General features: G+C 36.7%; 1 long non-coding RNA gene across 2 annotated transcripts in view; it reads left to right on the top strand.

Moving 5' to 3' along the window:
* Positions 1–16656, top strand: part of LOC132530807 (uncharacterized) — a 98441-nt gene that overhangs the window by 52714 nt on the left and 29071 nt on the right. For both annotated transcript variants that reach the window (XR_009543896.1, XR_009543897.1), the window contains exon 3: positions 1102–1168. This is a non-coding gene — a long non-coding RNA (uncharacterized LOC132530807). The remainder of the gene's footprint in view (positions 1–1101; positions 1169–16656) is intronic.

Genomic DNA, 16656 nt, shown 5'->3' with positions numbered 1-16656 from the left:
TTCTTTGAAGAACTTCTAACGATTCTTAAGCATTCTGGAATCACAGATCCTACCCAGAAAAGTGCACACTAAATCTTATAGGCTCAGAGGATTACCCCCAAATTAAGCATCCTTGTAAGAAAAAATGTATCCTCTCCAAAGTCTCACATTCTCACATCTTAGGAACTGGCAGAACACACCAGTTAGTCTTCAAGTTATTCTTATGAGGCACTGAATCTCTTTGTGGAAATTAAGCATATTAACAGATGTAAAATAGATAACTAATAAGGACCTACTCTATAGCACAGGGAACTCTACTCAATACTCTGTAATGACCTATATGGGAAAATAATCTAAAAAAGAGTGGATATATGTATAACTGATCCACTTTGCTGTATACCTGAAACTATTATAATAGTTTCACAACACAACATTTAAAATCAACTATACTCAAATAAAAGAAAAATTTTTAAAAAAGCCTCTACCACTTAAAAAGAACACATTAACGGAAGTAATAAATACCCTCCCCCACCCAACAATAGTGATGAATTATGTTTACACTGAAAATCATCTCAGAGTTGAAAAGGAGTTCATAAAGCATAAAAGCAACAGAAGAAATCACTTACAGAAGTGTAAATAGAAATAGAATAAAAGAAAGTAAAAAGGCCAATGGGTGACTACATAAAAGTGAAAGATGGTTCACCAAAGAACACCATAAACAAGATTAAAAGGAAAATGAGAAATTGGGGGAAAATAATTGCAATAGACATTTAGGATGTAAATGGGTTTTAGAAGTCAGCAAGAAAAACATTAAAAACCAATGTAACAAAAGGTCAAAGTATATGAAAATACCATTCTTTCTACAGCAGTTGTTGAGTGATTATAATGCAGCAGACATGGGGGATCTTGGGACAAACACCTCTGTCCTCAAGGAGCTCAATTCACAATAAATGAAAAACAAATGGCCAATTAACATGTGAAAAATGCCTAACTTCACTTCATAATCAAAAAAATCACAAAACCATTCAGAAACAACTTTGGCCTGTCATATTAGCAGAGACAAAAATAATATTACTGAATATTATGAAGGAGATGGGAAACAGATGCTCTTATCTGTTGCAGGTAGGAGGTCTCATGGTGGCAAGTTTTCGGAAAGTATCTTTGTAGCACGTGTTAAGAGTTTTCAAAAGTAAGTAAAGTTTTTTGATCTATTTGTTTTCTTCTACACATGTGTTCCAAAAAAAGTAGTTAAAAATTCAGACAAATACATACAAAGTCCATTGCAGTATTAATTACAATCTCAAAAAACTGGGAGTAACCTAAATTCTATTTAAAAATATATACTACTGTCCAAATTGTAAGATAACATACATACATAGAAAAAACTAATATAGAAAAATTATATTTTACTTTATTTTTTGTTTCATCGTTTCTAAATTTTCTATTTATATTATTTTTCTAATGAAATGTTATTATAATAAAATATCAGTGATAATTATCTTGGACTACTGAATTTGGGATCATTTTTATTTTCTTCTAAAGAAAATTACTTGTTTTTCAAAATCTCTACAATGAGCATTTTTATATCTCTTATAAACTTACAGAAAAACTAAATAATATTTAAAAATACATCTTGACTGCAAGAATGTATTTAAATCATCAAATTATCAAATTATCATAATTCTAGGGAAGCAAGAAAGAACTTATTTATGTACAGAAGATACCAAGTAGAACCAGCTGTCTTTAGAAACTGTGATTATTTGCTTGACAACATTTATGAGATTTTGATTTATTGAAAAAAAAAAAGACAGAACTGAGTATTTACCACTTGATACCTGATGTAATTGTATAATTCTGAAAAGGTTATACTTTGAACCTTCAAATGATCTTAATATGTAATAGGCATTTTTGAAGTTTAGAAATTGGTTTACGGGGTGCAAGCTTTAAGTATTTGTATCCTTATTAAATATCATTCTCATAGATTCACAGTAAGGCATTTGAAACAACATTAAATCTTTTAATCTCTTTTTAAAAAATATTTTTCACATTAAATCTTGAGGAGTGCAAATCAGTTGCCTTTTAGAAAAACCTTGCTAAGACCTAAGTAAACATAAAATGTCTGCAAGTACCTTAACAAACAAGTGATGTGCCCGTGCTTTATTACTACATTCAAATAAAGAAATGAATTCTTGCTTTTTCTTGACTGTACAAAGCATGTGGGTGAGCTTCTTGGGTTGACAATATTCTGCGTGTTATCACACGTTGATGCCAGGAGGGAAACACATTCTTGAGGACACAAAAGTTTACATTTGGAATCCTCTCAGTTCTAAATTCTGCCATATGTATCTCTTCCTTTGGTTCTAATTTGGATCCTTTCATTATAATAAAACTATAATCATAAAAAGAAATGAAGAGGTTTAAAGCGATTTGTAAGCCATCTCAATCACAAAAGTCTTCTTATAGTTTATTTGAGAAACCTTCCTATTTGTTAACATCTAGATATGTATCTTTCCACACTATGACTATGGATATAAATACAAATATATATACACATAACACATGCACACAGACACACATACAGACACACACATACACACATACCCTACATCCCTTCAAGTATTCTCCTTTCTCATAAATTACTTCATTTATTTATTCCATCAATTGAATGCTTCTTAAATACCTGTAATGTGATATATACTTAAGCACCACCAGTACCAAGATGAGTCAGACACATCTAAGGGGCTTACAGGGTCTGAGGAGCTCACAAAGTAGTGGGTGAGACAAATACACAAATGCTATTGCTGGTTGTGCTATAGTAAAGGAGCCACAGAATAGTAAGTACCAACACAGGGATGATTAATTTGTCTTGCTTTGACAAACACATGAAAGGATGTTCAACATCACTAATCATTAGAGAAATGCAAATCAAAACTACAATGAGGTATCACCTCACACCAGTCAGAATGGCCATCATCAAAAAATCTACAAACAATAAATGCTGGAGAGGGTGTGGAGAAAAGGGAACCCTCTTGCACTGTTGGTGGGAATGTACATTGATACAGCCACTATGGAGAACAGTATGGAGGTTCCTTAAAAAACTAAAAATAGAGCTACCATGTGACCCAGCAATCCCACTACTGGGCATATACCCTGAGAAAACCATAATTCAAAAAGAGTCATGTACCACAATGTTCACTGTAAGTCTATTTACATAGCCAGGACATGGAAGCAACCTAGGTGTCCATCGACAGATGAATGGATAAAGAAGATGTGGCACATATATACAATGGAATATTTCTCAGCCATATAAAGAAATGAAATTGAGTTATCTGTAGTGAGGTGGATGGACCTAGAGTCTGTCATACAGAGTGAAGTAAGTCAGAAAGAGAAAAGCAAATACCATATGCTAACACATATATATGGAATCTAAAAACAAAATGGTTCTGAGGAACCTAGGGGCAGGACAGGAATAAAGACTCAGACGTAGAGAATGGACTTGAGGACACGGGGAGGGAGAAGGCTAAGCTGGGATGAAGAGAGTGGCATGGACATATATACACTACCAAACGTAAAATAGATAGCTAGTGGGAAGCAGCCGCATAGCACAGGGAGATCAGCTCAGTGTCCACCTAGAGGGGTGGGATAGGGAGGGTGGGAGGGAGACGCAAGAGGGAGGGGATATGGGGCTATATGTATACATATAGCTGATTCACTTTGTTATAAAGCAGAAACTAACACACCATTGTAAAGCAATTATACTCCAATAAAGATGTTAAAAAATAAAAAAAGAATATCGCAACAGAAGTAACCTAACTCTGTATGTTTAAGTATTTAAAAGTGTAAATTGTTAGATGCTCTAAAAACAAAAACAAAATAGCACTGTTGCTTTTATGCTTTCATTTCTTTTTGTTGTAAAAAAATTACTAGCTATTTATATATAATTAATTTATTTTGCATTGGAGAATATTTTAATTGTTTTGTTTTTGCGTCCCAGTCAAGTTCCTTTATGATAGAACAAATTCTTACATTATCTGAATTTTTATGATGAGCGTGTATTACTTTTATAATCAGGAAATAAAAATAACTTCGGATTCAAAAATAAGAGATTATGATCAACTAAGGTACACAGACTATTTCTATTTGTTTCTCTTTGTAAAGGGCCCAAAATAAATGTTAGCCAATCAGGCACTTAATCTCTTTTAAAGTTTAAGAAGGTAGCAGGAATAAAAGAAGGACGATATAGAGAATAAATAAATAAAAACAGCTATATTGAGATATAATTTTAAAAATTTGGCTTGCTTTGGGGTGAGTGTATAAAGAACATTTAAATTGGGTCTAAAGAGTGGAAGTTTGTGAGGTGGAAGGGAAAAGTGTTTCTAGGTAGAAGGAATCCATGCACATAAAAAAGCATGGATTTGTGAATGTCTGCTCCATGTGTAGGACTGATCAAATGAATTCCAAGCGGGGAATGGCTGCTGGGGTTCGATGGTGAAGGGCCTTGTACCCCAGGCTCTATTTAAAGTCTCAATCTCGGTGACCTGGGACCATGACCATTATCAAGCCCTTCAAGGCCAGAGGTCATCTTGTTATCTGCCTGATCAATTATCCCAGAGTGTTCTGTTTAGGTATGCAAATAAGGCCCTTCTGGTGCAGAAGGCAACCCTCCATTCCTGCTGAAGGTTTTGCTTAATAAGCCCATTTGTCTCTTCAGGTGTACTTCACTCAGAATCAAATAGTAAACAATACCCAGAGTACTTGATAAGACCTTTGCCTTCGCAATGCCCTAGGAAACCCAAGCTCTGCTAATCGGCAGCGGCAGTGGCAGCGAACACCTACTCAGGCTGGCAACTGGGTCAAAATGTTAATTACTCCCCAATAGCCACGGTTTTTTTTTTTCTCTCTTCATTTGCTCTTTCACCTCTTCAAAGACTAATGGAGTTTGAATTTTCCTTACTGCTGAGACTACTGTGATGTTAAAAATAAGTTAGCCCTTTGCCTGTCTCCCGGGCACCTAAGATCTCAGGCTTCCTTGGCTTCTCTCTCTTTCCAAGTTAATTATATTCAGTGTGAGCTTGAATTTTCAAATCCATCTGTTTTCTTCATGTCTGTAGACAATTTATTTATATCTACTCTTTTAAGTAAAAAAGAGAGAGAACAACAGTTTCCTCATACTTTAAACCTTTTGAGTTCAATGCAATAACTGTTTCTTTAGAATAAAATCAATGGGAGAGAAATTATTTCACAGCTGCTCTGTGTCTAAGCATTGACGAAAGTGTTAGCATTTTTAATGCTAGCTGGATCGTAAACTTTGCAAGGGCAGGAAAATGTTTTGTTTGTCAATCTATATCTGAAACTTAGTATATTACTTGGAATATGCTACACGCTCAATAAATATTTATAGAATGAAGGAAGAAAGGAAGGAATCAAGATTCATAATAACTGTAACACTTCAGAGACTCACAATTGTTTTTATCACCAAGGACCAGTTTATTAATTTTTACTTTCTTGGATGCCATTTCAGTTACCTGTTGCTGCAGACCAAATCGCCCCAAAGCTAATGGTTTAAAACATCAACGATTTATTATTTTCCACAATTCTGTGGATTGATTGGGTGATTTCTCTGTTGTTTTCACCTGGGTCACTCACGTAACTATAAATGCTGGATAGTCATCTGGGCTGTTAGGTCCAAGATGGTCTCACTTGCTTCTGGCAGTTGGTGTTGGCTACCAGCTGGAGTGCCCCAGTTCTCCTCCAGGTGACCTCTCATCCTCCACTAAGCTGGACTGGCTTCCTTACACAGTGCAGGATTCCAAGAGGGCAATGGTGGAAGCTTCAAGGCCTCTTGAGGTCTAGACTTTGGAAAGTTTTTCCTCTAAGATTCAGTACAAGGCAACGATGCCCACTCTTGCCAATTCTGTTCAATGTAGTACTGAAAGTCCTAGCCAGAGCAATTAGGCAAGATAAAGAAATAAAAGACAACCAAATCGGAAAGGGAGGAGTAAAATTATTTCTTTTGACAGATGACATGATCATATATGTAGAAAATCCTAAAGACTCAACAAAAAACCATTAGAACTATTAAATGAATTCAGTAGTCTCAGGATACAAAATCAACATACAAGAATCAGTGAAATTTCTATGCACTAACAACAAACTATCTGAAGAAATTAAGAAAACAATCCCATTTATAATACCAACTAAAAGAATAAAATAAGAATAAATTTACCCAAAGAGGTAAAAGGCTTGTATACTGAAAATCATAAAACATTGATGAAGGATATTAAAGGAAACACAGATAAATGGAAACATATCCTATTTCACGGATTGAAAAGAGTAATAGTGTTAAAATGTCCATACTACCAATGTGATCTATATATTCAATGCAATCCCTGTCAAAATCCCAATGACATTCTTCACAGAAATAGAAAAAACAATCTTGAAATTCATATGGAAATACAGAGGATCCCAAATAGCTAAGGCAATATTGAACAAGAAGAACAAAGCTGGAGGCATCATAATTACTGATTTCAAAATATATGAAAAGCTACAGTATTCAAAACAGTCTGGTACTTGTATAAAGACAGATGCATAGACCAATGAAACAGAATAGAGAACCCAGAAATAAATCCATGCATTTATGGTCAACTGATTTTTGACAAGGCGCCAAGAACACACAATGGGGAAAGGAGAGCCTCTTCAGTAAATAGTACTGGAAAAACTGGATGACCACATGCAGAAGAATGTAATTGGGCTCTTATCTCACACCATATACAAAAATCAACTCAAAATGGATTATAGATTTAAACGTAAGACCTGAAACTGTAAAACTACAAGAAGGAAATATATGGGAAAGTTATCTTGACATTGGCCTTGGCATTACGTTCATGGATATGACATCAAAAGCACAGGTAATCAAAGCAAAAACAGACAATTTGGGTTTCATAAAATTAAAATGCTTCTGCAAAGCAAATAAAAACAAACAACCCCCCACCCCCAAAACAGTCAATAGAGAGAAGAAACAACCTATTAAACGAGAGAAAATATTTTCAAACCATGTATCTAATGAGGGATTAATGTCCAAAATATATAAGGAACTCAGACAACTCAAATAACCCAATTAAAAAACAAACAAAGGACCTTAATAGACATTTCTCCAAAGAAGACTTACAAATAACCAAGAGAAAGGAAAAGTTGGTCATCATCATTAGTCGTCGGGGAAATGCGAATCAAAATCACAATGACATATCACTTCAAACTTGTTAGAATGGCTGTTATTGAAAAGGCAAAAGATGTGTTGGCAAGAATGCGGAGAAAAGGGAACCCTTGTGCACTGTTGGTGGGAATGTAAATTGGTCCAGACATTATGGAAAGCAGTATGGTGATTCTTCAAAGTATTAAAAATAGAACTGCCATATGATTCATCAATCCCACTTCTGAGTATATATCTAAAAGAAATGAAGTATCCAGTATACTTAAATTTATTAGCAAAAGATAGATATTTGCTATGAATGTTTTTCAGAGAAATAGCAAATGTATTCAGTTTTGTAAATTAAGAAAAACAACACATTTTATTTAAGGTGGTACAGAAACAACTGTATTCTCAGTAGAGATCAGGCAGTATTTTAGAAATTGTTTTTGCTTTTGATTAGGGGGAGACTTTACACTTTTCAATAGGTTTCTGATAGAAAAGAATACCTTTAAAGCTGTATCCCAGAATTACATTCCCAATAGTAGTATGATGAAGCCCAGGATAGCTTTGCATCCTCAAGAAATGCAAAGCTTCATTTTCAGGATGCAGTGTCAAGTTTTTCAGGTGTTAAGGTAGCAAGTACTTGTGGCTTTGTTGCTATAGAAATACAATTTATTTCAAAATTATTCACAGTTTTTTCTCTGTGTCTGAAAAAAAGTAAAACATTTTGTGAGATGTTTAATCAATTTTGATCCTTTTATATGATTCATTTATGTGTTTGGATTGGGCGTTTATTAGTAGCGAGGAAATCATTTGGTGGAGAATGCTTTCATTGCGTGATAGAGATGAGCACATTTAATCTTAGAAGAAAATGCATCAATGAATTGTCAATATTGTCTTTTTGCTCAATTCTGTGATGTGCATTTTCCCACATTACTGTTTCTGAAATTAGGGTACATCTTACTAGTAATGTGAGTGTTTAATGCTGTATTTTAGTTTCCCATAGGCAGTTGTTAAATCAATGGTGCACTTTACAATCAATTGTATTTTAGAGTTGAAGAATCACTGTAGATTTTTCTCTGGTTCACCCTAGAAGGTAGAGCTGATCTACAGGAAACACAGGAGACACTGGATATTCAGTTCTTGAGACTGGGTGATGTCTTAGGCAATTAAGAAAAAATTTCAGTGGAGCTCAGCATGGGGGGTAAGTTGTGCTGTAAAAGCATATTAAATGATAAATTTGCAAACACCAGAAATCACAATACCATTTTAGCTCAGTGTTTTGAATGGACTATAGCTGTGTCTGAGCTAATTGCTGAAAGGGCAAAGGAAACATTTGCTGCTATCCCTGTTGGGTGAAGTCATATCTGTAGGCTGTTCCTAACGTTAGGCTAGAAGAAACTAAATTCTAAATTCTTCACTTAGAGAGGTGTCAACAAAAAACTGGGGAGAGTAAAAGAAAATATTGTTAAGTTCTACATTTTGCTTTGGGCTCATTTCATTGAACTCTTTGAAGTGAATGGAAAATTAATCTCTGCCATCCTGACAAGAAGTCCAAGCCAATTAGGAAGAATCAGTTATTTTTTTTAAAGTCTACAACTTTGAAAACATAATTCAATCCAATCTCGATTTACTCACTAAAGTCTCAGCAATTTGTTAACGCTATTCAGTATCAACATTAATTTTCTTACAAGTTGTAAGAAAAACTCAAGGCCAGTTTCTTGCTCCTCGCATTAGGTACAGGTCTCCGGACACACATTGGACTGTGTTAAAAATAATTTGATCTAACTGGGGTTCATTTTATAATCTCTAAAATGTCTTTCAGGTCCAAGGTTCCATGATCCCTGTGGCATCATACCTTTTAAAAGTGGTAACTCCTGGGACTTCAGGTGTAATACAAGTGGCTAGATTTCCTCTAAGCGTTTTATAGTGTCTGGCCTTACATTTAGGTCTTTAATCCATTTTGAGTTTATTTTTTGTATATGGTGTTAGGAAGTGTTCTAATTTCATTCTTTTACATGTAGCTGTCCAGTTTTCCCAGCACCTCTTATTGAAGAGGGTGTATTTTCTCCGTTGTATATTCTTGCCTCCTTTATCAAAGATAAGGTGACCGTATGTGCGTGAGTTTATCTCTGGGTTTTCTATCTTTTTCCATTGATCTATATTTCTGTTTTTGTGCCAGTATCATACTGTCTTGATTACCGTAGCTTTGTAGTATAGTCTGAAGTCAGGGAGCCTGGTTCCTCCAGCTCTGTTTTTCTTTCTCAAGATTGCTTTGGCTATTCGGGGTCTTTTGTGCTTCCTACAAATTGTGAACTTTTTTGTTCTAGTTCTGTGAAAAATGCCATTGGTGGTTTGATCAGGATTGCATTCAATCTGTAGATTGCTTTGGGTAGTATAGTCATTTTCACAATGTTGATTCTTCCTATCCAAGAACATAGTATATCTCTCCATCTGTTTCTATCATTAATTTCTTTCATCGGTGTCTTATAGTTTTCTGCATACAGGTCTTTTGTCTCCTTAGGTAGGTTTATTCTTAGGTATTTTATTCTTTTTGTTGCAGTGGTAAATGGGAGTGTTTCCTTAAATTCTCTTTCAGATTTTTCATCATTAGTGTATAGTAATGCAAGAGATTTCTGTGCATTAATTTTGTTTCCTACTAGTCTACTAAATTCATTGATTAGCTCTAGTAGTTTTCTGGTAGCATCTTTGGGTTCTCTATGTATAGTATCATGTCATCTGCAAACAGTGACAGTTTTACTTCTTCTTTTCAGATTTTGATTCTTTTTATTTCTTTTTCTTCTCTGATTGCTGTGGCTAAAACTTCCATAACTATGTTGAATAAGAGTAGTGGGAGTGGACAACCTTGTCTTGTTCCTGATCTTAGAGGAAATGGTTTCAGTTTTTCACCATTGAGAACGATGTTGGCTGTGCGTTTGTCATATATGGCCTTTATTATGTTGAGTTAGGTTCCCTCTATGCCTACTTTCTGGAGAGTGTTTATCATAAATGGGTGTTGAATTTTGTCAAAAGGTTTTTCTGCATCTATTGAGATGATCATATGGTTTTTATCCATCAATTTGTTAATATGGTGTATCACATTGATTGATTTGAATATGTTGAAGAATCCTTGCATTCCTGGAATAAACCCCACTTGATCATGGTGTATGATCCTTTTAATGTGCTGTTGGATTCTGTTTGCTAGTATTTTGTGGAGGAGTTTTGCATATGTGATCATGAGAGATATTGCCCTGTAGTTTTCTTTTTTTGAGATGTCTTTGTCTGGATTTGGTATCAGGGTGATAGTGGCCTCATAGAATGAGTTTGGGAATGTTCCTCCCTCTGCCATATTTTGCAAGAGTTTGAGAAGGAAGGAAAGGTGTTAGCTCTTCTGTAAATGTTTGATAGAATTTGCCTATGAAGCCATCTGGTCCTGGGCTTTTGTTTGTTGAACGATTTTTAATCACAGTTTCAATTTCAGTGCTTGTGATTGGTTTGTTTGTATATTCTATTTCTTCCTGGTTCAGTCTTGGAAGATTGTGCTTTTCTAAGAATTTGTTCATTTCTTCCAGGTTGTCCATTTTATTGGCATAGAGTTGCTTGTAGTAATCTCTCATGATCCTTTGTATTTCTGCAGTGTCAGTTGTTACTTCTCCTTTTTCATTTCTAAATCTGTTGATTTGAGTGTTCTCCCTTTTTTCTTATTGAGTCTGGCTAATGGTTTATCAATTTTGTTTATCTTCTCAAAGAACCACCAGCTTTTATTTTTATTGATCTTTGCTATCCTTTCCTTCATTTCTTTTTCATTTTTTTCTGATCTGATCTTAATGATTTCTTTCCTTCTGCTAACTTGGGTTTTTTTTTTGTTGTTCTTCTTCCTCTAATTGCTTTAGGTGTAAGGTTAGGTTGTTTATTTGAGGTTTTTCTTGTTTCTTGAGGTAGGATTGTATTGCCATAAAATTCCCTCTTAGAACTGCTTTTGCTGCATCCCATAGGTTTTGGGTCATCTTGTTTTCATTGTCATTTGTTTCTAGGTATTTTTTTATTTTCTCTTTGATTTCTTCAGTGATCTCTTGGTTATTTAGTAGTGTATTGTTTAGCCTCCATGTATCTGTATTTTTTACAGTTTTTTTCCTGTAATTGATATGTAGTCTCATAGCATTGTAGTCGGAAAAGATACTTGATATGATTTCAATTTTCTTACATTTACCAAGGCTTGATTTGGTCTATCGTGGAGAATGTTCCATGTGCACTTGAGAAGAAAGTGTATTCTGTTGTTTTTGGATGGTATGTCCTATAAATATCAATTAAGTTCATCTTGTTTAATGTGTCATTTAAAGCTTGTGTTTCCTTATTCATTTTCATTTTGGATGCTCTGTCCCTTGGTGAAAGTGGGTTGTTAAAGTCCCCTACTATGATTGTATTACTGTCGATTTCCCCTTTTATGGCTGTTAGCATTTGCCTTATGTATTGAATTGCTCCTATGTTGTGTGCATAAATATTTACAATTGTTATATCTTCTTTTTGGGTTGATCCCTTGATCATTATGTAGTGTCCATCTTTGTCTCTTGTAATAGTCTTTCTTTTAAAGTCTATTTTTTCTGATATGAGAATTGCTACTCCAGCTTTCTTTTGATTTCCATTTGCATGGAACATCTTCTTCCATCCCCTCACTTTCAGTCTGTATGTGTCCCTAGGTCTGAAGTGGATCTCTTGTAGACAGCATATATATGGGTCTTGTTTTTGTATCCATTCAGCCAGTCTATATCTTTTGGTTGGAGCATTTAATCCATCGACATTTAAGGTAGTTATCAATATATATGTTCCTATTACCATCTTCTTAATTGTTTTGGGTTTGTTATTGGTCTTTTCCTTCTCTTGTGTTTCCTGCCTAGAGAAGTTCCTTTAGCATTTGTTGTAAAGCTGGTTTGGTGGTGCTGAATTCTCTTAACCGTTGCTTGTCTTAAAGGTTTTAATTTCTCCATCAAATCTGAATGAGATCCTTGCTGGGTAGAGTAATCTTGGTTGTAGGTTTTTCCCTTTCATCACTTTAAATATGTCCTGCCACTCCCTTCTGGCTTGCAGAGTTTCTGCTGAAAAATCAGCTGTTAACCTCATGGGGATTCTCTTATATGTTATTTGTTGCTTTTCCTTTGCTGTTTTTAATATTTTTTCTTTGTATTTAATTTTTGATTGCTTGATTCATATGTGTCTCAGCGTGTTTCTCTTTGGGTTTATCCTGTATGGTACTCTCTGTGCTTCCTGGACTTGATGACTATTTCTTTTCCCATGTTAGAGAGTTTTTGACTATAATCTCTTCAAATATTTTCTCAGACCCTTTCTTTTTCTCTTCCTCTTCTGGGACTCCTATAATTCGAATGTTGGTGCGTTTAATGTTGTCCCAGAGGTCTCTGAGACTGTCCTCTGTTCTTTTCATTCTTTTTTCTTTATTTTGCTCCCTGGCAGTTATTTCCACCATTTTATCTTCCAGCTCACTTATCCCTTCTTCTGCCTCAGTTATTCTGTTATTTATTCCTTCTAGAGTGTTTTTAAGTTCAGCAATTGTGTTGTTCATCACTTTTTGTTTGCTCTTTAGTTCTTCTAGATCCTTGTTATATGTTTCTTGTATTTGCTCCATTCTGTTTCTGAGATTTTGGATCATCTTTACTATCATTAGTCTGAATTCTTTTTTAGGTAGTTGCCTATTTGATATTCATTTATTTGGTCTTGTAGGTTTTTACCTTGCTCCTTCATCTGCAACATATTTTTTTGTCATTTCATTTTTTTTTTTTGATGGTTGGTGCTGTATTCCTGTCTTACTGGTTGTTTGGCCTGAGATGTGCAGCACTGGAGTGTGCAGGCACTTAGATAGAGCTGGGTCTTGGTGCTGAGATGAAGACCTCGGGAGGCCTCATTCCAATTGATATTCTCTGGGGTCTGAGGTTCTCTGTTAGTCCAGCGGTTTGGATTCAGAGCTCCCACCACAGGAGCTTGGGCCTGACCTCAAGCCTGGGAAACAAGATCCTGCAAGCTTCGTGGTGCGGTCAAAATAAAAAAAAAAGGAAGAAAGAAAGAAAAAAAGGAACAGTACAGTATCAAAGAATAAAAAATAAAATAAAATTAGAAACATAAAAAATATATTAGGAAAAATAAAACTATAATTGAAACAACTGCAACAAGGTAAAATAAAACCACAAAAGAAAAAAAAAAAAAAGGTGGGGGGAACAGCCCAAAGGAGAGATCACTAACAAAGTATAAAGAATAAAATAAAATTAGAAAAATAAAAGATTTATTAGGAAAAAAAATATAAAAGAATCAACAACAATGAATCAACAAGGTAAAACAGAACCCCAATCTAAAAGAGGAAAAAAGAAAAGAAAAAAAAAAAGTCTTGCCTATGGGGGCGGAGTGTAGGCGGGGGTGGAACTTAGGCAGGGTCAGGGTTTAGGGTGAGGTGGGACCTTCACGGGTTGGGGGGTGACGTTTGAGCATGGGGTGGGGGCCTAGGTTCAGGACCCACACAGCAGAAAAGGCCCTGGGGGCGGGGCCTAGGTGGGGCGACGTTCAAGCCTGGGGTGGGGCCTCTGCTTAGCATCTGCACAGAAAGGGAGAGGCAGTGTGTGGAAAGGAGGGCGTCTGGAGTGTGGAGTTCCAGAGTTTGGAGGTAGGGCCCTAAGTGAGGGTGTGTGGGCGGGGTTTAGGCCCAGTGTGTTGGAGGGGGCCTCCATGTGTAAAGGTGGGGCCCTGAGTGGGGTTGTAGGCATGGGGCTTGGGTTCTGCACGGCAGAAGGGAGGCTCTGAGGGCAGAGATTAAGCTCCGGAGCCCAGCAGGCTCCCCGGTGCCTATGTGGACAGGGAAAACACTGGCCCCGTTCCCTTACTTCGCACCCCTCCCCCACTGTCTCCCCCAGGGTCTCCCCCGCCCCGTTGGACACCTAACCGTGGGTGGGTCCCACTGGGTGTAGGAGCGCCTCCCCTCCCCCAGCAGCCCCTCAGGGGTGCTAGTCACAGAGGTCCGGCCTTTACTTTTCCCTCCCTCCCGCTCCTTCAGGACCCGCGTGGCTGGAGGGGGCCTCGGTGGGCAGAGGGTCAGGCCCGGGATCTCAGCAGGTTCCTGGGGGTCCAAGTGGGCAGGGGAATCCTGGCCACGCTCCCTTTGGATCCTCTGCCCTCCCAGTGGTTCCCCAATTTCTCCCTCCAGGCATGAGATCCCTTCCCCTCCCCCAGTCGCCCCTCAGGGACGCCAGTCGCATCCCACCTCCACTTCTCCTCCCCCTTTACTCCCCGCATGCCCCACGTCCTACCCGGTCACTGGGGGTTCCTCCCATCCCTAGGTGTCCGTGGTCCCCCACAGGTGCCTGGTAGGTGCCCTAGTGTGAGGAGATGCGGATTCTGCATCCTCCCGGTACGCCATCTTGATTCTGCTCCCCCTTTACTAATTCTTAAATCTTTAGTCTTTGTTCAGGAGAAAATATATTAAGGAAATATGAAATAGTATTATATAAGAAAACCTTAAGAATAGAAGCTACAGGGGCTTCCCTGGTGGCACAGTGGTTGAGAGTCCGCCTGCCGATGCAGGGGACACGGGTTCATGCCCCGGTCCGGGAAGATCCCACATGCCGCAGAGCGGCTGGGCCTGTGAGCCATGGCCGCTGAGCCTGCGCGTCCGGAGCCTGTGCTCCGCAATGGGAGAGGCCACAACAGTGAGAGGCCCGCGTACCTCAAAAAAAAAAAAAAAAAAAAAGAATAGATGCTACAAGCTAGAAATAAATTAATATACAGCAATTTTTATTCATTGATTTATATTAATCAATCAAAATTTAAATGAGTCACCTAAAATTGAATAAGCATAGAGGAGGGATACAGTTATGAGTTTACATAATGAAAAATACCCAAGTGTTAATTAGATATATGAAACTGATCGTTAACTTCTCTTGAAAGTAAACATGTATACATATCATGAGCAAAAATACAAAACACACAGAGAATCTCTGACAAACCACCTCTGCAAATCTGCATATATATGCTTATGCATAGAAAAGCTAATAAAGGCACTAAAATAAACTTAATAGTCACCCTTTTTCTTTTATACTTTGATTAAAAGCTAACTTTTTTTACAACTCTTAATAAATATTAATTAAAATAATTCACTGACCAATTTATATACTGGAATTGTTTGAGGCCTATTGGAAATGTTATTTTAAAAATGTCTGTTGCTTTAAAACCATTTAAAATTTTAAAATCATAATATTTTCCGTATTAAAAAAGACAAAGGAGATAAACCCTTCAATTTCTCTTCAATTATCAAATAATAACTTCTGTTTATGACCCATCGTGTTGGGTCTTCAGATGTCAGGGTTATTCACTGAACCCTGACTGTTGTACCTCAGAGTAGCGAGAATGAAGGCCCCTGGAATTATAGCCATGGCACAGCTTTTGATGGAAACTATAAAGGAGCATACAGCCTCTGTGTGTAGCTCTGCAGACCTCAGTTACAGAACTGAAATATCTCAGATGTGCCCTGTCTCAGTTTGTAGTTCTAATGCTGTTTACACAACCTTTCATCCATATATGAATTTTGATATTACCGTGTTCCAAAATGGTCTCTAAAAGATCTAGAACCAAATGCATCAGGTTAAAAGTCATTTGTCTTGACAACTGAGATATAAAAATGGAGATCAGGTTATTAGAAACCTGGTCTCTGTGACTCTTTTATATAAAGGGCTGATGAAAAATCAGTTTTATATGCCCATGAAGCAAGCGGTTTTATATATTTAGATGAGGGAGGTGGGTTTACAGATTCATCCCCAAACAAAATTAAATATTTACCTTGTTGAGAATATAGACTCTAAAAGCATTTTTTCCTTACTGTATCAAAGTGAATGTTTTATACAAGCCACAAAAGGAAAACACATAATGAACATCTGTGAAATTAAAAGCGAATTACTTTCTGCAGCCTTGACTAAACATCCACTGTAACCTAAAGAGAATGTGTCTGAGTGTACTTGACGTCCTGAAGAATACTATTATATTATTAAAATGCAGATGCTGGTTTCTGTCATTTGTAGGTATGAGAACAAAGCTAAATGCAAAAGAATATGCATAAACTTATTTCTTTAAGAATATGAACTCATTTCTTTCAGACTTTAGTTCTTTTCCTGTAGGGGTATAGGAGAAAGCAAAAAAACCACCACCAACAAAACCCAATTATTGGCCCTTTTCAGTATGATAGTACAGGTTGCCAAGGGGCTGTAGTAAAAAGACAGAAACAGGCAGACCTGGATTTCAGCCCAGCTCTTATGTAGCTGTGCAGTGTTAAGCTTATCACTTAACCTTTCTGAGCCTTAGTAAACTGGGGTAATGCTTACCTCGAAGGTTTGTTACATGTAATCTTACATGTGGTATGTGTTCAGTACATGCTAATGGTCATGCTAACAGATGGAGTTGATTGTTGAAGGCATTAAATTAGACCCTATGAAACTGACATT

Source organism: Lagenorhynchus albirostris, chromosome 12 (genome assembly GCF_949774975.1).
Source record: "Lagenorhynchus albirostris chromosome 12, mLagAlb1.1, whole genome shotgun sequence".
NCBI lineage: Eukaryota > Metazoa > Chordata > Mammalia > Artiodactyla > Delphinidae > Lagenorhynchus > Lagenorhynchus albirostris.
The sequence above is the reverse complement of the archived record's forward strand: the minus strand, read 5'-3'. Positions and strand labels throughout refer to the sequence as shown.